Source organism: Bufo gargarizans, chromosome 6, assembly GCF_014858855.1.
Source record: "Bufo gargarizans isolate SCDJY-AF-19 chromosome 6, ASM1485885v1, whole genome shotgun sequence".
Taxonomy (NCBI): Eukaryota; Metazoa; Chordata; class Amphibia; order Anura; family Bufonidae; genus Bufo; species Bufo gargarizans.
In genome coordinates, this window is record NC_058085.1 from 19,512,649 (window position 1) to 19,535,915 (window position 23,267).

Genomic DNA, 23,267 nt, shown 5'->3' on the forward strand with positions numbered 1-23,267 from the left:
ACCATCGTGCAAAAGTTTCTGCGCAATACGAACGCGAATGAAAACGAATCTGCGTATCCCCCCTGCAGATTTAGTTGTGTCTGGTGGTTAGGTTGTTACGGTCAGAGATTCTATGGTCGATCTGAACAGTGATCCCAGATGGGCATTCGGTCTGACCCATGGACTTGGCTCCAAATTCAGAGCTGATATTAAAACAAATCTGGGGTCGCCCTAATTGACCGGATACCCACACGGGTCTACTAAGCCTACTACAAGTCTCAGGGCTGAAATCAAGACCATAAGTGACGTTGCCATCGAAGAATGTATGGTTGAACTCTATGGATAGGTGACGCTCCACAGATTTACCCAAAGGGTTGATTTTCCTTATGCCCACCCTGATGTCATAAAGGGCATTAACTACCGCCATGGCGGGAGGCTCTGACCCGGATGTGGTTTGGAGCACACCCAGCAGTTGGAACTATTTGCCGTCGTTGCTAACTGTAAATGCATTCTGAATAACAAATTCAGATGTGACTCCTCATAACATTTTCTAATGTACCCCAGTGGCATGCCCTTTACTTTCGTGACAGAAAAGGGAAAAGGGTAGGTTGTAGTTGGGAATACCTAGTACCAGGGCTCTAGAAAGTTCCTGGATCAGATCCTGGAGGGTTGACCAGTTTTCATCAGTTAATTGAAATGGTGTTTGTGACGGAAGATTATAGAGAGGACCCAGTTTGGATAAGATGTTAGGGATCCAATCTCTGCTATAATTGAATAGACCTAGAAGGGCTCTCAACTGTCGGGCATTACGAGGTCGAGTAAAGTCTTTGAGAGTCTGTATCCTTTGCATTGTCAAATGTCGGGTTCCTTTTGAGATACAGTGGCCTAGAAAAGTAACCTTCTCCATACAAAACTGCAATTTCTCCTTGCTAGCCTTATTCCCAGTGGATGCCAGATGGTTAAGCAATGAGATGGTATGCCTATAGCATTACTCCTTATGTGGGCAACAAACAAAAAAATCGTCCACATATTGCAATAGGGCGACCTCCGGGTTCTCTGGCACCCACTGATCTAATACCACCTTTAGCTTACAACTGTATTCCGACAGGCTAGTCATGGATTCTTGTGGTAACCCGGTCCATGTAAGTTGTTTACCCTGGAATGAAAAAGCAAAGAGATATTGACACTGGGGATCCAGTGGTACAGAGAAAAAGGCATTGGACAAGTCGATGACACTAAAGTACGAAGCTTTAGGAGGGATGGAAGCAAGTAATGTGTGAGGATTAGGCACTAACGGGGCATCACTGACAATGATTTTGTTTAATGGCTCTGAGATCATGGACCAGTCGGTAAGTGACTTCCTGGCCCTTGGCTGATTTCTTTGCCATTGGAAATAGGAGTGTTACATGGGGATTGAGTTGGGGTCAAGACCCCAATTTGGAGATACCTGTTGATCTGGATTTTGAGCCTGTCCATCTGCGCTACACTCAGCGGGTACTACGGTAATCTTTGTAATACGCAACCGGGGGCAATCCATATAGTGGCTGGAGGTACTGGCAAGCAGGCCGAGGTCATACTTGTCAACCGTCCAAAGTTTAGGATCTACCTCTGCCAGTACGTCCAGGGACACAAAGTTGCCAGTTCACCACTGAAGTATGCAGTTCACCACTGCATACAGCAGCTCGTCTGTGAGTACACTAGAAACCACAACACCCTCCGGGGTATAGAAGATTTTGGCCTGAATTTCCGACATAATGTCTGCCCCCAAAATGTTAATAGGGACATCATCTGAGATCAACAGAGATCTAACTGCTTCTGTGTGTTGGCCTAACTTACAGTGCAATGGTTTATGAGAGTCACTGATTGACCTATAAGTCCAACGGTGGTGGCAGTCTTGCCAGAAAGTGGAATCCTGCTTCTGAGGTCTTGGGTTTTTAGGACAGTTCTGGCTGCGCCGGTGTCAATTAGGCAGGATAGAGGGTATGGAAATTCCTCAAGAAACAGATTGACATGAGCTGACACCGGTTTGCTGTTTCCCTAGCGGGCTGAGCTGTTGGACTGTGTAACAGCTCCGATGTTCTGGGTAGGTACGGGATCGGGGATGAAATGGTAGGTTCCGTAGGGCCATCCGTATTGCGATACGATTTCCCTGGGTTTGGTTTATGTGCATAGGGCCGGTCAGGGGTGGTCTTACGAGGTTTGGGAGAATCCTGGTCCTCCTCATTCTCATACTCTGGACAGTGGCATGCTACATGACCTCTCTGACGGCAAAGGAAACAGACAGGACTAGGATATTTATTCCCTTTGTTTCTCCTTTGACTAGGATGGTTACTCTGGGCAATTATTTCAAATGCTGTCATGATTTTGTCCGACTTGGCCTCCTTCCTTGAATGCAAGTCCAGCTCTATGGCCTGGATCGTTGCCATAAGGGAGTGGAAGTCCATGGAGTGAGCTTCCGGCCATGCCATCATTAACCTATCCCTCAATTTAGGCACTAATCCAGCCAGAAATTTGGCCTTCAACATCAGGTGGATTGGAGATATGGATTGTGAATTATCGGGGACATCTGGACCTGCCTCGAACCCTGCGTCTAATTCCCCTTATTTCAATCTCCGCCAGTAGACGGAGGCATCCTTATCTGGACCTTGGATTGCTGTCATGAACTGGAAGGGGGACACAACACTGTACATGGTAGGCATTTTGTCTGTCAAGTGTTTGCAAAATTCCTTACCCCCCCCCCATCGTGAGCTGCTCATGTGTGGTTATATCACACCTGGAAATGATGTCATCCGCAACATCTTCACCTACAGCGGCTCTGAGGATGCATGCACAATCTGCTCCACTTATCCCATAGCTCAGCTGATTAACATTCATTTTCTTGGCAGACCCACGCGGATTAGTCCTGTGATCCGGGAGGTCATTCAAGATCTGGGGATACAGCTCGTAGTGTTTTGTCCGGGGGGTCCCTCACATTCCTGGACCCAGACTGGAAACACCCGGGAGGGGGGGGGGGGGGGGGGTGGACCAACCTCAGCGGGAGGCCTCTTAGAAGGTTGTAGGTCGTTGAAAGGGGATTAGAGAGGCTCTGCCACAGTCACCGTTTCCCCCAGATTGGCCAAAGACGGATACAAAAGCTCTATTTTTTTAGGACTAGCTGTTGGCTCAGAGTCCGGGGCTCTAGGAGTCGGTTCAACTGGAGGTGTCTGCCTGTTCAGGCTCTCATCTAATTGCCACAATTTGGTAATGAGTACTCTCCGACTACCATCAAACATGACTCCATAAGCCTCCCTGTCTGGCCCTCAACTGTTCCTCTCGATAGCGCCTATAATCTTCCTCCAGGCTCTGTTGGAAATCATCCCTTTCTAAGGCCGCTATGCACTCTGGTTTGGGTTTATTGAGGAATTATTGGGCAATTCACAGACAAACCTTTCCCAAATCCAGACCTCGAAGGTCCCTTCTTTGGGGATGGTCCACTCTAAACCTACAGTCCATTGGTGCCAATCCTTGAGGGGCTTAACAACTCCTCCTCCATAGATGGATTTCATGTGCTGCTTGGCTGTCCTATACTTAAAAGTGGTACCCTTCTGTTCCCTAGATTTCCCTACACTCATGCTCGAGCCTTCTAAAAGTAGGTGCGTCCACCTACAGTGTCCTGCGACACACACCTGGATGGCTGCTACTCCCCTTAGTTCGCCTCTGAGTTGCCCCTAGGATTTCTGGCACGACACTCGGGATCTGTTCACCCTAGTTAGACCTCAGGAAAAGGAGTAGCAGCGTGAGGAAAAGGGCTCTCGCCGACACACGAGCGGCCCTCAGAGTCTCCTAATGAGATATAACAGCCTCTGTTTTGGCTCTGAATAGTGACCTGACCACAGGATAGGGCTTCCAATTGACCTGGAGTGGAATGTGCGCACAGGAAACACACAGTACTCCTGTGGGGAAAGGGGTTACTCACACAGCTATTGGTATGCCCGGGAGATATACCACCTTGTCTCCTTAAAAAAAGCTCATCAACTCACTTTACTTTGCCGATATGATTCTATATAGTCAAGCTGAACAGCACAGGAAGCCCTTTTTGCAGTGACTGATCAAAAACCTCTCGCTCAGCAGCAACTCTTGAATTCAGACAGTAGTTCCCACACAATATCACGAGACCCCCAGTAAAAGGTCTCCCAACCAAATCTACAGAGAAGAGAGAGGGAAAGAAAGAGACAGAGAAAAATATGTTCCGGAACAGTTTTTAACAATACAACAGTTAGGGCACAACCAAACTAATCACAGACATAACAAACCCCCTGTTTAGATACTGATGGTAATATCTGCCTGCTGTGGTGTTAAACTATAAACACCCGACCTTACACACAAAGCCCTGTGTTGGATCTCTCGCCATAGATCCTTTTGTCCCAGCAGAGCACTGACCAGCCCTTTACAGTTGAGAAACCCCCACAGCAGTTATGCAAATATGCAACAAGTATCTGGGCAGCTATTATTGGAAACACATCAACCACATACACCAAAAAGTTATTTCAGTAGATTTCATTCCTGATATCAGCAGATTGGAGTACACAGAATTAAGTCACAAAGAGCAAAACTTTCTCAAAAATGAGAGTAAGGAAAAGGATTTTCTTACCTTATGTCGGCTTTTTGAAAATGAAGCTGTGTCTCCTTTTAAGTTCTGCTGATAACGGGTGAAAATAATTTGCTCCCTAACTGTGCTCGCCAACTGATATTGCCGTTTGCTCCTTTGTCTCGTTCTCCCAACCGAAAACGACCGCCAGAAGTACAATAGGGCGATCGTTTGTGTAGTGTGCTTCTATGTGTGCGCAATTCCTCCAAAATAACATCACAGAGACGTTCTCAAGTAGGATCCAATAATGTGTCTGCTTCCAGCAGCTAGGCGAGGTTTATTTATACCAGAAGATGGAAGGCGATCTTACAATCGTGACCAATGGGGAGACAGGTTATGGTATGAAATGATTGGCTGGAAGGCGGTCTTACAATCATGACCAATAGGGAGACAGGTTATGGTATGAAATGATTGGCTGGGAGGCGGTCTTACAATCCTGACCAATGGGGAGACAGGTTATAGTATGAAGTGACTGGCTGGTGAAGATGTGAATGATCGCGCAAACTTATTTTCGCACGTTCGCACACTTATTCGCGCCCTTTCCGTTGCCGCACTTATCCTCGTGGATGAAGAAACCTTTGTTCGACGGTCCCCATCCCTCCCGCCTCAGCTGGCACCATCCTGCAGTAATACCAGGCCGGTCACAAATCAGCTACTGGTCGGGATGACCAGACCATTGTGCGAGTTTCTGCGCGATGCGAACGAATCTGCGCATCTCCATAGGATAGATGGTGACCATACGGCGAACAATAATTTTTCCACAACACCATGAATACACACAACGCCGACCCTTCGGCCAGTATACTCTACGGGCCGAACCAGGGCAGCTCTTACCAGGGACACCAGGCTCCCTGAATCCAGCAGTGCCACCGCCAGAGTGTCCCCCACTTCCACCTGCCACAGGTGGCTATTGTCTACAGTCTCTGAGGTACCTGCAGCACACAGCTTCCTGGCATACAGTGAGTGGCGGTAGCCATAATTTGTATCCATGGGTTCACACTGATGGGGACAGTCAGCACTTATGTGTCCAGGCTCGTGACACCGCCAGCAAACCACCGTGGCTGGGTCTGCAGGGGATGCATCCAGGGCGTGTTCGGCTGGCACCGGCCACCGGGCCTGGTGTGTTTGGCTGGCACCGGCCGCCGGGTCTGGTGTGGAGATTTCCTGGGTTTGACGGCCCCATACCAAAAGAACCCCCCTGCAGATTTCTGGTGGCCTTGTAGCGCTCCACCAGGTCGACCATCTCTAAGGCATCACCAGGAGACACCTGGCTGATCCAGTGCTGGAGAGGGTACGGGAAAGCCCTCCAAAACACATCTGCCAACAGATGGTCCAGCATAGCAGTGGGAGTCAATATATCAGGCTGCAACCGGTGTAGCAGGTCATAATATTGTGGTCTGGCGAGTTCAGTAGAGTTAAATTCCCACTGGTGCATCCGCTGAGCACGGACCAATACATTCACCACCAGTCTTGCCAGGATCTCACATTTTACGGTCGGTTAGTCGTTCGCTTGATCATCGGGAATATCAAAAAACACTTGCTGGGGCTCAGACTCCAGGAACCGAGCGACGACCTGAGCTCACTGGTCTCAGGATAACTTCTCCCTTACGGCCACCTTTTTGAACATCGCCATATAGGTTTGACATCATCCGGGCGGGACATTTTAAGGATCGCCACACAGACAGCTTTCCGAGCATCGTGAACATTCTTGGACGCTCTGGCCACTTGCAACGCCGTGACATGTTGTAATAGCAACTGGTTTAGTTTCCTGCTGCTGCATGTTAGCCTCCCGCTGCTTCAAGTTAGCCTCCACGAGGGTTTTCACGACTGCCTCCATTTTGTCAGGGGACACGGGTCGTAACCTTGCTGGCTTAATGTAGGACATGCACTTGTGCCCGGGAAAAACAAAAAAACTTTTCGGCCCTCAAGCCTGCCTCACTGCATTTGCCCACATTCGACAGCAATTGTGGGGTTTTGCTCTGGTAGACAGGCTAGCGGACAAAGTATAGAGGCAATCACGGTTCACAGTCTTGGTATTTGTTCACACCATGCAATGTCCATAGGTTAGCAGTTTTCCATCTGCAGTCCACAGCAGGCTTTAGGGGCCTGTTTCCCGGCATGCGGCTCTCAGGCCTTTAGCATGGCACAAAATCGCAGGTCCCAAAACACAGCTTCTCTGTCAGATGGAGAATAAATCACACCCAGCTGAGACTGCTGGCTGGGTTTTGTATAGGCCAAAAAAGACCCAGCACTTTGGCTACTCCCAGTAAAAGCCAGCCCGGATCGGCTTTACATTTTGTACAAAAAAAAGAGCAAGGATTTTTTCAAGGTAAAAAATCTCATTTTATTCAATATAAATCACATGATCATTACAGGTATTGCTCAAATGGGACAGGACATGGAGACTGAGCCACAAGGGGCTATACAATGTGGAGAATCACAATGGGGGATAATGTGACCATACCCAGCAGAGAACAACAATTTACCAGAGGCCGTGAGCAAAAGTGTAGTTGCGGGTGCGAATGCTGATCCCCTGGTATAAAACAACTACTGACTATTGCTCACAACCTCTGTCCGGGGATGCTGTGAGGTGTCAATGGACGGTGCAGTACTACTAATAAAGATGGCATATAACAATGAACTGCAAACCTCTCGTCCCACCCTGATCCAGCTACCAACACGACTCCCCCACTGCTTCAACCTCGACACGTGTTTCGCCACGTAGGCTTCGTCAGGAGCCATACTAACAACAAAACAGTGTCAGTCGGCACTAGCTGCCTCTGATACTTAAAATTACCGTCTCTTACCTCACAGAGGCCATGAATCTCTGTGACACATAGCTTCCATCAATGACTGCCCCTTGCGCTTCCTACACCCTATATAATCCCGTTAGTGGACCAGGCTTATATCAAACAAGAAACTGGTGGCAGTATACCCAGGCTGAGAACGCGCTGTTTCACTGGAGCAGTAAAAAAGCTCTCTCAGCTCATCTGGGTTGTGAGCGAGTGTCTCCAACCCACTGCCTCTCTGGGCCCGCATGGACAGGAGGCAGCGGTGTAAACTGTACCAAAACTGACCTTACCCGCTCCTCCAGGAGGGCATAACGTCACGCCTTGGGAACCAGTGACCATACCGTATCTCGCTGGCTCTACGTATTTAACGTCCAATGTCAGTCGGGGTACTGTATTCGCTGCTGGATCCTATGGTTCTCTCATGTGCCAGCACACTTACTTGCGTGTGTGTAGTAGTGATACGGGAGCGCCAACTTCTGCTGTCCCAGTGTCCAGAATGGTATGAAGGATAAGTTTATTCCTCTCAATAGGTTGGTGCCGCAATTGCACTCAATGGATTAATACAGTTACAGCAGACGCATTTCGAAACTGTACGTTTTCTTCCTCAGTGGTTGCAATAGTATAAAAATGAGGGACCAATCGCTCCCTATCCGGAGCTGTGCTGATATCAGAACCTAGGCCGGACTGTGTCAGGCTGTTTTTGTAGTATTCTAGTCATTCACAATGCACACCCTGCGTTTTTTTTCAGTTGTTCTATATACCAACAAATTAAACCTACAAATGATGTAGATTATACAATCCAATATATCGAAAATACTAAACATCCAAGTTGATCAACAAGTCATAAAACTGTGAATAAAAAAATATACAGTAGAATAAAATAGACACGTAGTGTAAAAGGGCTAATGTGATCTTCATTCCAGGGTTCATTCGCTATGCATCTTAATTTTATTCTATGTTGTTTTTTTTTTTCTATTCCCAGTTTTATGACTTGTTGATCAACTTATGTTTTGTATTTTATATATATTGGATTTTATGACATATCATGAAACTGCCTTGACCTCACACATGTTTCGATCCATATAAAAAGAGAGAACACAACATCTACACTTTATTATCTCCTCCGATGTCTCCTCTTATCTCCAGTTATTGTATTTTACATGAGATTTTGTAGGATTTTCCATCGTCTCATCTTCTTTCCATTCAGGTTCCTACAATATAGGATCCGCTCAGTGGATATCTTCTATATAAGATCCTTCTCCTGATTGACCCGACAAGGATGGACAGGGACAAGATGGCGGAGAGTATAATAAATCTCACCCTAGAGATCCTTTTCCGGCTTACTGGAGATGTAAGAGATTCTGATGATGTCACATTACATCATCTTATCTATGTTACTAACAGATGGAGATGACTGGAGAGGTGAGAGACTCTGGGGATGTATGGAGTGATATTTATTACTGTGTCTCTCCATAACTAGGACTACACAGTACTGAAGAAGACCTCTAGTGAGCGCTGTCAGAACCCTGTGTCTGAAGGATGGGGGAGAATCCTGAGCCCAATCATGGGGCCTCCACCTCACCCCCTGATACATAAGGAAATCAACAGAGAGAAGATCCTAGAACTCGCCAACAAGATGATTGAGATGCTGACTGGAGAGGTGACACTGCTGGGACATTATACAGGAACACTATGAAGGGATCTGGGTGATGACTGTATCATTGTGTTGTCAGGTTCCTATAAGGTGTCAGGATGTCACCGTCTATTTCTCCATGGAGGAGTGGGAGTATTTAGAAGGACACAAAGATCAGTACAAGGACGTCATGATGGAGGATCGCTGGCCCCTCACATCACCAGGTAATAGACATGACTAAATACACACGTCCTCTCGTTATTTGTATGTAAGGGATTAATTCAGTAACTGGATGTGTTTCCTACTGTTGGAAATTGGCCACAACAACACAAAACTTCTTGAAGCAACTTCTTCTTCAGAAGATTCTTTTGTTTAAGCCTCATTCACACATCAGTGTTTTGTCAGTGATTTCCATCAGTGATTGTTAGCCAAAACCAGGATTTCAGCCTCCATATCTGTTATGTGTTTAGAGTTTCACCTGGTTTTGGCTTAAAATCTCTGATGGAAATCTGAAGAGCAGCAAGACCTCATTGAAATCAATGTAAAATGTAGGCAGATTATGGCATAAGAGGTAAATGGAAGTGAATTACAGCCATGGTAAAAGGCAGCGCTCTGCTATAAGTCCTGGACACCGTCCTTTATACCTCAGAGAACAAGGGAATAATTCATATTTTAATTCCAGTTTTCCACAGTGTGTCGCTGTACGTAGACTTCAGTGTTTTACACACAGATTCCATCATTATCATACGTAACCATAGATCTACACAAGTTACACCGACAACAACTGCTAATTGGATAAAAGTTCCTTATCCCGATCTCTTGTTGCATAAAGAATTTGTTCCTGGGGCCTTCCATTAATCCTCTTCAATTCAAGTACCAATCTCCATTTTTCTCTCCAAAGAGCCCCATGGTCCATAAAGCCAGGATCGGCTCTTTCATTTATCACCGGTCCAACACCGAGGATCGATCCTGATCATAAACATGTAAATGGTTCATTTTAATAGACAAATACATTTATCTTGGCCAAGGCTTCCACTTCTAGTGCAAATATTATCTACTTTCTAAAGGTCACCATCCCATCATAAAATTTTAATTGATTACTTAAAGGCCTCTATTTTCTCTGCAAAAGTAGTCAGTGAAAGAGTATTATCCTTCTCTATGCACCGTGATTCCTTTCTTTGTCCCCGAAGACAGGCGCCCGGAGAACGTGTCAATGACAGATGCAGTATGATGTCAGAAACAGTTCTATTTATTGCTTGTTGTACAGGGTCTTATATACATCCATGCATACATACAAGAATAGCTACAGCTCTCATTATAATAATGCTGACTAGAAACTTTTCCTTATAAAGACAGGAGGTAAATGTATACATAGTCACCCTTCAATATGATGTCACCCAACCTCTTGTCCTTCATACAGATTATACAGCTAATTCTGTTTAACCCTTCAATCCCCTCTTAAATCATGAATATGACTTATCTTTTCTCTCTCATAGAGAGGTAAGTAGCATATGCTTGTCCAGGATCTGTGAGTTTTGGACACATTTCACAAAACATCTGTATGAGGGAAGGGATACATTGGATGCAACATCATATAACAATCAAGGAAGCAATAATAATTATAATACTGATCAATAATGTTCTAAACCAGCTCAAATCCGGCAGCCAGCTCAATAACCAGTCCCACCAAGAGAATGACTCAACATCTTTCCTTTAAAATCCTGACATCCTATATTATGTTTCAGTAACAGATAATCTACAGCAAATCTAGTTTCTAGCACTACTCCTCTTATGCCTTGTATATCTAAAAGCATGTCTGATAAGGCAATAGAATTTATAGTACGAGTATTCTATATAGCCAGTCCAGGCACTCCTAATATAGAGGCGCCCAAACTTATATATTCTGTACGGCTGAGAAGGGGTAAAGTAGAGTCACAGTCTTCTAATAAAGTCTTGGTAACTGATCTGTAAGCTCTCCTGATAGGGGGTTGACTGGGAAGAGCCAAAGTCAGCCTGGGAAACGCACATGGACCTCCAAAAACATTAGCAGGAATGTAATTGTAAGTGCTGTTACCACAAGACAAAAAACATCCTTTAGGGAGCATGATATTATAGATAAAACTGGGAGTCACAATGGTCTTATTACAACTCATGGAATTATTCAGGGAGCTAGCAAGTCTACTATTCTTTTTACAGGTGTCATCAATATAATCATATACACTATTCCTATATAGTCCACTTTTTATGTCTCTATTATCACAATATAAAGTCATATCCTGGGAAAAAGTAAAACAAGTTTCTGCTGTAGTCATATTAATAGTTGTTATTCTAATATTATCCCTGCTATTTCCTATTTTCTGACACTCCCCACAGAAGTCCTTCAAGGGAATAAAAGATTGTGTATTGTTCGCCTTCGCCCAGACTTCAAGGAGGGATTCATCGGATGTAGGCACAGCAATAACACATGTTTGTATAAGATCCCGTGGGCTCTGTAAGTCTTTAAGGCACAATGAACTAACATTTAGGGCATTTGCCATCCTGACTATATTATTCTGTTCAGAATAAAAGGAGACGGGAGCAAAGGGATCTTTCTCCTGAGCTCTTTTATATACTGGCTGATTATTTGGTGCACCGCAGAAGAAACTCATCTCCTCTGGGTGATAAATACATGTAGTAATAAGCCAGACTAATAATTATCAGCAGACAAACAAATCTCCCAGAATATTGTGGGGTCATCATCTTCAGCCTGTGGCAAGGCACTTTTCAGGGAAACGTCTTCTGAGATCCCCTCTTTGTTCAGGGAATTCACACCTGCTTCACCCTCTTTATCTTTGTCCGTCACCGGAGAAGAAGCCTCAGGGACCCTTTTCACTCTGCTATTGTGAATCCAGATTGGAGCCTCTTCTGTGAGAATCGCTGTTCTGGTGACTGCTACCACTCGGGTGGGTGGTCCAAACGGGAACTCAGTCTGTTTTCGTCCTTTTGCCAGGCGCTGGACTATCACCACATCTCCTGGTTGGAAAGGATGCGTAAGTTCCTGTGGAGAGAAAGGAGAGGCACGAGCAATATCTTGTTCAATTTGATCTAAAGTTTCTATAAGTTTCCTCACATACTCTGCTTGTACCACTTCTAGATCCCCTTTTTCTATCACAGGGGCCTTTGACCCCAAGGGGTGGGGAAGGGTCTTCCCATTAGGACCTCAAATGGTGAGTAACCAGTATTCTTATTAGGCTGCATCCTAATCTCTGAGACATATAATACTCCGCGAAACATAAGATTGTACCTTTGATCTAAGGCCTGGTATAAAAAAATCTCTCTGAATGAGGTCAGTGGTTGCCTGTGCTCCCCTATGGCCATGATACTGTGCAATTAAAATTGGGGAGCTTGCAACTGGGATTCTTGGCTTCCCCTCTTTGCAGAGAAGACCCATATTAGGGTCTTGTACTGCACCAACCGACTGCCATGCCAGTTTTTCGCTAGTGATAGCCAAATCCTGGAGGCTGAGCAATAGATTGTCAGTAAGGGTAATGTCTGGAACAAGGGAGGGCCATTGAACTGTCATTGCCGTCCTAATATCAGCCTCCTTTGCTGCCTGATCAGCCAGGGCATTCCCTTTAGCTACGTGTGTTTGTAGTCCAATATGTGCCTTACAATGGATAAGAGCAACTTCGCTCGGTAAGTGGATGGTGGCCAGGAGATCATGTTCTAGGGTGGAATGTGAGATTCATCTCCCATCTGCAGCTATGAAACCTCTCCTCTGCCAGATTACCCCATGATCATAGACAACCCCAAAGGCATACTTGGAATCTGTGTAAACATTTACAGCTTTCCCCTCAAAAAGACAACAAGCTCTAGTGAGGGCAATCAGTGCAGCAGCCTGGGCCGACTGAAAAGGTATAGGACACGATTCCAGTATAACATCAGGGAGCTGAACCACAGCGTATCCTGCATGATAAGTGTTGTCATTAGGGTGGGAACAGGATCCATCCACAAAAACATCAGGTGCCCCTTCCATGGGAGTGGACTATAAGTCAGGCCCAAGTGAGGTATGTCCATGTATAAGTTCAGTACATGCATGGGGAGGAGGCAAATCAACCTGCTCTCCCTTGTAGCCAAGTAGGGCATTCAGTATAGCCATTGGACCGAACGTGGGTGCTGAGTATTTGATATAAAGCTAAGGATTAGATAGCAACAAAACTTCATATCCACTCAGTCTTTGTGCTGACATATGTTGCGTATGTATGTTCCTCAATAGGGCCTGAACATCGTGTGGCATGCAGAGTGGTGGGATGACCTAGGGTGATAGGCGTGACCATCTCAGCGACCATCGCACAGGCTGCCAAACTCCGGAGACACGCAGGCATGCCCTAAACCTGTACGGGAACCACTTTTGAGAAAAAAGCAACAGGGCAGAATTTACCTCCATGGTCCTGCGCCAGGACTCCTACCATGGTTTCACAATTGTCCCTGGCAAATAAGTGAAACATCACGCCATAGTCGGTTAGGCCCAAACCAGGACTTGAAACCATTGCACATTTCAAATGACTAAAAGCTTGTAACATGGGGCGTGGCCTGACTGCCGATGTAGGAAGACGCATGGCGTAGAGCTCCTGGAAAAGAATCCTGATTTTCATGTCTGCTCACCTCCTGCCTAACTCCAGAGACAGCCGACTGCACACTGAAGCCTCCCTGGATGCTGGGGTATATCCTGGTGCTATCATGACCCGGCAGAAGCAGAGGGAAAAGGAGGGTAAAGACGGCGGCACGGACACTCCGTCCAAACAAGATGGCGCCGCGCAAGCTGCGAAGCTCACTGATGTGGCGGTAAAGCTGGGGAGGTTCGCCCGCACCCCGGCCGCCGCGGCTACTGATCCGGAGCCTGAGACTGCAGTGTCTGATGAGGTGAGGGGAGCGGAGCCTCAGCAGGCAATTACTTACGCCTCGATTGTAAAGCAGAGAGAGGGCCCAGCATTACTACCGGAGACGGAGCCTGTCCCTGAACCTACCATTGCGGACGTTTATAAAATGGTAGCGCAGTGCAGCGCAGCTCTCACATCCCTGAATACTAATATGGGAGGCCTCAAGGAGGAAGTTTTATTAATCCGCCAGGATATGCGGCAATTTAAGGAGAGAGTGGGAGAACTCGAGGGTCGCGTCAGCGATATGGAGGATCAGTTGCCACCTGTAAAGAGAGACTTGCAGCGAGTTATTCATAATGTGTCATTGCTGATAGCCAAGTCTGATGATATGGAAAATCGTCTGAGGCGCAATAATGTGCGCTTTATTGGGATACCGGAACGCACCGAAGGTTCGGATCCAGTTTCGTATATGGAAAAGTGGCTGGTGGACACTGTTGGCAAAGAAAAGCTATCCCCACTGTTTGCAATAGAGCGGGCCCACAGGGTGCCGTTTCGGCCTCCACCTCCGGGGGCGCCTCCAAGACCTCTCCTGATTAAAGTTCTCCATTACAGAGACCGTGATGCCATTCTTAGAGCTGCCAGAGATACTCCTGACATCCAGATTGCTGGTAGTAGAATCCTGATGTTTCCGGATTTTTCTGCAGAAATTCAGAAAAGGAGGGCGAAATTTTTGGACGTAAAGAGGCGTCTGAGGCTTTTACAATGGCCTTACTCCATGTTATACCCGGCTAAACTTCGGGTTGTGGCTCATGGGTCCACGCACATGTTTGAGGATCCGGCTGAAGCGTGTCAATGGCTGGACAGTCATGAGAAGGATCGGCGTGGCAACAATACCTGAGGACTTGGTGATATTATTGATAGAACTTTTTCTATTATAATGTTTACTTACTGATGGTTTTTACTGCCAGCTATACATGTATAGCGCTCTGTTGTTTCCGTATATGATAGGGCGGCTATATATACTGCCTTAAAATCGGTTGTTTCTTTTCTATTCTGCTTAGGTATTTATAGGGCAGGGTAGGAGGTTGAGTGGTTTGTTCTTATAGTTATCCAGGCTGCTGCGCCACTAAGTGATAGGGTACTACGCTTCAGTGTTCTTGTGCATATACCACTAATTGCGGCAGTTAGGTTCACTTTGTGTGTGTATGGTGTACCCCTATACATCAGATTTATGACTTACAATAGGTTTACGAATGTTGGGGGGGAGGGTGGGAATTTGGGAGCAGGCTCTATTTTTGCATTTACCTCAGGGGGGAGGTTTGTATGGATCTATCGACACTGGTTCTTGTATCTGATTCTATATGTTCGTGATGTCTTCTGTTAACATAGTAGCCTGGAATGTGCGGGGCATGTCACAAGCCTCTAAGCGTGCAGCAATATTTCATGCCCTGAGAGATGTACAACCAGCTATTGTTTGTTTGTCTGAGACCCATTTAAATGTGGATAAGACGCACTTGGCGCACAGAGCGTGGGTAGGTTATGAATACCATTCTACTCACTCCACACATGCTAGGGGGGTTACCATCCTGGTTCATAGATCTATACCATTTACTGTGTATGACTCATGTATTGATGATGGTGGGAGGTTTGTGTGTCTGAGTTGTAGTATTTTTCATTTCAGGATTGTTTTGGCGGCGGTGTATGTTCCCCCCCCATATTCAGCTGAAGTTATGAAACTAATTATCTCCTTCAAGTCTAGGTTCCCATCCATTCCGCTGCTGGCCATGGGGGATTTTAATATGTATCTTAATGGCTCCTTGGATAAGTTCCATAATGGGCTGGGAACATGCCCCGCTGCTTCTACTTCTCTGGCGCGTTTGTTGTCAGAGGTGGATCTATGTGATATATGGAGAACTTTGTATCCTACGCAACGTCAATTTTCTTGTTATTCCACCACACATGGTTCCTTGTCCAGAATAGACTTGGCTATTGGATCCTTATCTTTAGTGGCCCTGACAAAGAAGATTTTGTATCTACCTCGTAGCATATCTGACCATTCTCCACTATTGCTGACTCTGGAAGTAGGTCCCCAGACACATGTTATTAGACCTATTTGGCGCCTGAACCCGTTCTGGTTGTCAATAGTGGATACTGGTACTGTGATATCCGGGGCTTTGGCTGATTTTTTGTCTATTAATGTGGGCTCGACGTCTCTGGATGTGGTGTGGGATGCTATGAAGGCATATGTGAGGGGGCTTTACATTAAACATATCAGCATTAAAAAATCTAAAAGTCGTGCTCTGGACAAGGAACTCTCAGATCGGGTTACGCATTTAGAGGCTGATTATGTTGCACAGCCCACGGTAGCTGGGGAGCTGCGATGGAAGGAAGCCCAGAATCTTCTGAAGGAGCATATACAGGCTAGAGCGGAGGATAAACGGTTGTTTACGACCCAAAGGTATTTCGCTGAAGGTGAAAGTGCAGGTCATTTGTTAGCTGTGATTTCTAGGGCTCAGCAGGGTCCTTCTTCCATCACTTCACTTAGGGGAGGGAATGGACAAATGGTGGTGGGGAATGAGAACATTCTGGAAGAATTCTATGTACATTTTAAGGAGGTTTATAGGTCCAGGCTGGTCGCCACTGATTCTTGTAGGTCTGGATATTTGGAGGGAATTGACATGCCTGTCCTGTCTGAGGAGAATAGGGCGATCCTTGAGGAGGATATTACGTTGGAGGAATTGGAAGAGGCACTAAAGTCCTTGCCTAATGAGAAAGCACCGGGTGGGGATGGTCTCCCTGGGGAATTCTATAAAAAACATGGAGAACTGCTACTTCCGCACCTGCTTGCAGTATTTAAGCATGCTTTTGGTAGAGGTATTTTGCCTTCCTCCATGAGAGAGGCTATAGTTGTAGTAATACCCAAACCGGGTAAGGATCCAGCTTTGGTAGATTCGTATAGGCCCATTTCTCTCCTGACAGTTGATGTCAAACTCCTGGCAAAAATTCTAGCTAACCGATTGAATAGAGTTATTCACACCATTATTCATGATGATCAGTCCGGTTTTATGCCTGGTAAGTCTACGGCTTTAAATCTTAGGAGGCTATTCCTGAACCTCCAGTTAGAGGGTAGGGATGTGTCGGATAACAGGGCCGCGGTGGTCTCTCTGGATGCTGCCAAGGCTTTTGACAGTGTTGAGTGGGACTACTTGTGGGCGGTCATGGCTAAAATGGGCTTCGGGTTGGATTTTATGAAGTGGGTTAAACTTTTGTACTGTGAACCCAGGGCTAGAGTGCGAGTTAACGGGCATTTATCGTCAACTATTGCTTTGGAGAGGGGGACAAGACAGGGCTGTCCGCTGTCTCCGTTATTGTTTGCGATAGCCATTGAACCCTTAGCATGTATCCTGCGTTCTACTTCTTCTGTTGGTGGGTTATTGCGGGGCTCAATGGAGGAGCGGGTATCGTTATATGCGGATGATACATTGATATATGTGAACGATCTGGAAAAGTATATGGATGCAGTAATATCTGTGGTGTCTCAGTTTGGCGACCAGTCTGGATTACTAGTAAACTGGGATAAGTCAGTTATTCTTCCAGTATCCTCTCAAGTACCGTCACGTTCTGCTGTCTTCTCCGGTCTTAAGGTGGTGCAATCCTTTAAGTATCTTGGGGTAATAGTGTCCATGAACCCTGCAGATTATATTACTAGTAACCTCCTACCCTTGTTGGAGAAATTCAAACATAAGATCACAGTGTGGCATAAACTGCCTCTGTCGATGATAGGAAGGGGAAATTTGTTGAAAATGATCCTTATGCCGCAATTGCTTTATGTCCTGCACAACTCCCCTGTTTGGATTCCCGTGCATTACTTTCACAAAATTTTACGACTGTTTCGTTTTTTTCTGTGGAAAAGTAATAGGGGGAGGATAAAGTATGAGACGTTACAGAGGAACAAAGATGCAGGGGGACTTGCTCTGCCCAACCCTTTACTCTATTTTCTATCGGCCCAACTGCAGCATTTTAAGGGGTGGGGAGTGGGGGGTAGCCCAGGTATGAGGAGTGGACGATTGATGGAGTGGGCATCGAATAGATCTCCCCCATTGACGGCCATTGAAGGTAGGGTAAAGGAAGATGTGGGGCGTATCCCAATACTAGTGCTCATGAGGAAAGTCTGGTGTAAAACCAAACATATCTTGGGATTAGAGGGATATGTCAATATCTCGCCTATTTGGAGGAACCCAGCACTGCCAGAGTTGGAAGGTCTAACTGGGTTCTCTGGGTGGAATAACAAGGGAGTATGGAATTTGGGTCATATCTTCTCAGGTGGGGTATTGAAGCAATATCAACAGTTGTGCTCGGAGTTTGGGCTTCCTTCCTCGCAGTTCTATAGATATCTTCAGCTCAGGCATGCACTAGACGCTCAGGCTAAAGTGGCCCCAATAGTGTTCACATCCACTCATGCGCTAAACACGGTGGTGGCTGCTGGTTCGGTGAAAGGGGCAATCTCCGTGATGTATCAAGCCTTGCTAGAAGATTTTCTTAAGGGATATCCGTTAAAATGTAGGCAGCAATGGGAGAAAGATTTGGGTGGGCTTACAGATGCGCAATGGTCAGAGATAGTGGCGCTTACTCCTGATCTATCTCTTAATGAGGCGGCACGTCTCTCCCAGCTGTATCTAGTGCACAGGGTATATAGGACTCCGGTATTTCTGCATAAAGTGGGTTGCAGGGATAGTCCCAATTGTCCGAAATGTGGCAGCGTCGGAGCTGATCTTCTGCATATGTTATGGTCATGCCCTTCATTGACCTCTTATTGGAGAGCAATACTACATCTTATTAACAAGGTACATAGTACTAAATTTAAAATGGATCCAAGAATATGTATTCTGGGTATACTGCCAGAGGACAATTTGCAGTCTACAGTAGCTACGGGAATAGAAAGGATGCTCTATCAGGCGAGGAAGACTGTTGCAGCAAAATGGATACAGGGGATACCCCCGGCAGTACCGGAGTATGTTGCTAGAATGAATGTGGTAGTGCGTCTTGAGAGGGGTGTGTACCAGAAAAGAAAATGCTTGTCTAAATTTGAGGCTATTTGGGGTAGCTGGATAGATAGATCGGGATGCTGTAGTCCTTGGCTAGCATTGACGAGGAGTGCTTTGATTGCCCGGTAAGGCTGATCTGGGGAAGTGACTGTGTACATCCTGGTGTTTGGTGGACTGTGTGGTGTATGACTGTTGGCGTCTGCTGTGTGATATGTGAATGTGGACTGAGTGCTATGTCTGTGTGGGAGTCTACTTACTTGGGGCTCATAGCCTGTATTGTTTTTTGAGTCCAATCGAACTGGTGCCGATAGAATGAGGAGACATGGAATCTGGAGGTAGTTATGCTCTTATTGCAATGATGGCCTGCTCTTGGAATGTTTGGGAGGGGTGGGGGGGGGGCTGTTTATAAGGATGTTTGTTGAGGGAGAAAACAATTAGATGAATAAAGATCTGGATCTAATGTGTATATTCCTACGATGTCATATGGTCATAGGAAGTATATTATGTAAAATGTGCATATGTAATATTTTGTACTCTTGTCTTTTGTACATGCTGTCTTTTGATGACCGAATATTTGATTTGATTTGACTGTCATTTGATGATGAAAACGGGAAAAAAGATTTGATAATAAAAGATTATCTGATTTAAAAAAAAGCTTGTAACATGTCATCAGACCATTTAATGGAGTCAAGCATCTCAGTATTAGTGGCTTGTCTCAGAATATTATCATAGTAGGAACAATCAGCAATCCATTGGCGGCAGTAACCAATCATGCCAAGAAAGGTCAACATGTCTTTCTTGGTTTGTGAGCGGGGCAGACCCAGGATGGCGGTAATTCTGGCATGGCTGATTCTTCTCTCACCTTTACTGAGAACAAAGCCCAAATACTCAACACTGTCCATACACCATTGTAATTTCTTCCTAGAAACTTTGTGACCACTGTCACATAGCCACAGTAGTAAACGAACACAGTCTGCCTGGCAGGCCTCCCGAGTAGAACTACATATGAGGAGATCGTCCACATATTGTAGAAGGACAGAACCATGAGGGGCAGTCCAATTTGGAGGACAATGGAGTAGACTACTGGAGAGTCCACATAACCCTGAGGCATTCTACACCAAGTATACTGGCGAAATCTAAATGTGAAAGCAAAAAGTGTCCGTGTCTCCCTGTCAACTGGGACAGAAAAAAAAATGCATTCATCAAATCAATAACAGAGAAAAACTCTGCATAGCAGGAATAGCTGATAGCAGAGATGGTACGTCTGGAACCACAGGGGCTATAGGTATAATAACAACCTTATTAATATCAACTACGTCAATAGGTTCCTTTAACAAGGTGACCCCTACAGTCATAAAAGTGAACTGTTCCTCAAGGTCACTGTCCTCATCATGAGGAGGTATATGTTCAGGTTTGGGAAAACATTTTTTGTGATCTAAGGCGCATGGGAGAAATGACATCTCTAGTGTTAGAAATGTGTGAATTGTATTCTACATGTTCTCGTATCTCCAGGACAACAACTGGTCAATCCCAAACTGTCAGAAACTGCATTTTTAGCTCAGGAGCCCCCCCCCCCCTCCCTTCACTGCTGTTACTCGAAGCCTTGTGTATGTAATGGACATGAGGAGAAGGGGGGCAGGGAGCCGCGGGCAGCGTCTGAACTATCTCCCAACAGATGCTTTGAAGAAGAAGTGTATACTGTAAAAGGACTCTAGAGTGTCAGCTCTTCTCCTCCTATCTTTTTCCCTTTTGAGACAATTCAATAATGCCTGGGCCTCAAAGTACTTTTTAATCTAAGTCATCTTTTGGAAGGGAATGAGATATCTGTGGGATATTTCCTAAATAGGGAGGAGGGGGCTTCTAGAGTGAACTCCTTGTCAATTCTTTATTTAACTCATGTTTCATTATATATATCCCTACTGGTTCCCTGCCTTCTGCTTGTGAACCTTTATTTGGTCCATCATACCATTATGGTGCTAAAGTAAGGCAATTTTCCCTACTTGACTTCATACACTGTATGTCCCACTGAGGTCTGGACCATAATATGGGTAAGCTTCAGTGTCACTCAAACACAACCCATCTCACCATATCCATATGGAAGGTGTCATCAGCCCCTTCCCGAGGGAACGAATTTATACTCTTTATTCACTCTGTCCATACTGCCAGATTATCAACCCAGGGAGCAACGAAACAATAATCAGTCCCACAGACCCGGGCTACATAATCCTTACACGTTTCACCTACATTCCGAGGGGGTGGAGAGACCTTTCCTTGCTGTGCACCCATGTCATATAACTTAATTGAGATGGAGGCAGAGCTAAATTGACCCCAGGGCTGGCCGTACAGAATCTATGCACAACGTCCTTTACAATCGTCAGGTAGTATAATCCCTTAAAATAGTTACTTGCTTTCACCAGTTGCTGGGTTAGAAGGTCATCCAGGACACACACAATAAAGTTAGTACATTTGTCACAATATCAATTGCTGCTTACCTTCAGCATAAAAAAATTACTTAATGCTTTATAACATCAGAACATAACAGAAAGCATAAGAAAGCGACAGAAAAGAAGCAACAGACAGGGGGTGACAAAAGAAATCAAGGTGCAGACACTATATGAAGTCTTCCCAAAAGACTACCTCTGGTATATCCTTCCCTAAAAGATATAGCTATAAAATACTTCCCTAAAGTATCTGTGTGACCTGGCCAGGAGTCTATTTACAGTCTATCTTCCCTAAAGACAGACACTATCTTGCCTAAAGATAGCTTCTAATCATTCTACCTTCCCTAAAGGTAGCTTCCAATATTCTACCTACCCTAAAGGTAGCTTCCAGCATTCTTTCAGAGTGTCTAAAGCGGATTCAAAATAGAAGTAACAGAAAATTTTACGGAAAGCATCGGAATGTCCCCAGTCTTTAGACAGGAATATTCCAATACTTACCGAATTCCTGTGTTTTCTATCCCGAAGACGAGCCCCCAGCTGAAAGAGTATTATCCTTCTCTATGCACCGTGATTCCTTTCTTTGTCCCCGAAGACAGGCGCCCGGAGAACGTGTCAATGACAGATGCAGTATGATGTCAGAAACAGTTCTATTTATTGCTTGTTGTACAGGGTCTTATATACATCCATGCATACATACAAGAATAGCTGCAGCTCTCATTATAATAATGCTGACTAGAAACTTTTCCTTATAAAGACAGGAGGTAAATGTATACATGGTCACCCTTCAATATGATGTCACCCAACCTCTTGTCCTTCATACAGATTATACAGCTAATTCTGTTTAACCCTTCAGTCAGTACTAAAAGTACTCAGTATTCACTTCAAAATGGTGATTAACTCTTTAGCTAAGCTCCTTTTTGAGGTGTAAACACAAGGGGGGCCCTCTACTATTCTGAAATAAGCCTAAATTAGACATATTTCAGGCGCAGATGTCGGTGCAATGGGGGGACGGCAGGTCTACATTTGTCGGTGTGCAGTGGGCGGGGAAGGGAACGGGCCGGCAGGCCTGTCTTATTTGCCATTTTCTACAAATGTTTCAGGTCTAGAAAAAGGTCTAAATGTAAGATAACTTGGAAGCCGTCTTACATTTAGAACTGGTGCTGGAAGCCCTGAAGTTATGGAGAGGCCTGCGCCTCTTCATAACTTCGGCGGAACCACCGCCAGCTTAGGGCTTTGTTAAGACCTGTGCCTAAAACAAATGTGCCCCAAGATGTATACCTAAGACAACATGGCTGACCATCCGATCTAATCCTGATTCTGCAACACCTACAGTTAAGGAAGAGAGAACAACACCCGAGAGATGTCCCAGTTCTCTTCTTAAACAGGATAATTCAGAAGAACATCACTATGTACCACAGGATGATCAGGTTGATGGATATAAGGACATCATGATGGAGGATCCCCGGCCCCTCATATCACCAGGTAATAGACATGACTAAATACACACATCCTCTCATTATCTGTATGTAAGGAATGAATTCATACAGATGTGTTTCCCTCAGTAAAGGAAGAGATAAGAACACCGGAGAGATGTCCCAGTCCTCTTCTTCTACAGGATGGTTCAGAAGAACATCACAATGTCCCACAGGATGATCAGGTAGATGGAGATAAGGTCTCATGAAATGTTCCCTATGATCTGTAGAAGGCTGTGAAGATCTTGTCTTCAGTCTTGTTTTATCCACCAGTATTATATGTTTTATCCTTGTATAATGAGAAAGATGGAGATGGCAGGATTACAGCTGACCATAGACGTTACATGTTGTCTGGATCTTCTCACTATTTTCTGCCTGTATAGACTATTAAAATGGCCTCCTCTGTCAACTGCTGCAGA

At 45.4% G+C, this 23,267-nt stretch overlaps 2 long non-coding RNA genes and 1 pseudogene across 2 annotated transcripts; all 3 read left to right on the forward strand.

Annotated features, from left to right (window-relative positions):
- LOC122940390 overlaps positions 1 to 23,267 on the forward strand; it is a 1,294,760-nt pseudogene that overhangs the window by 196,514 nt on the left and 1,074,979 nt on the right.
- Positions 8,692 to 9,168, forward strand: LOC122940490. Its single transcript, XR_006390314.1, has 3 exons — positions 8,692 to 8,749; positions 8,879 to 9,058; positions 9,132 to 9,168. It is a non-coding gene; the product is annotated as an uncharacterized LOC122940490 (long non-coding RNA).
- LOC122940502 lies at positions 9,195 to 22,972 on the forward strand. The gene is made up of 3 exons (XR_006390326.1): positions 9,195 to 9,255; positions 22,709 to 22,858; positions 22,939 to 22,972. It is a non-coding gene; the product is annotated as an uncharacterized LOC122940502 (long non-coding RNA).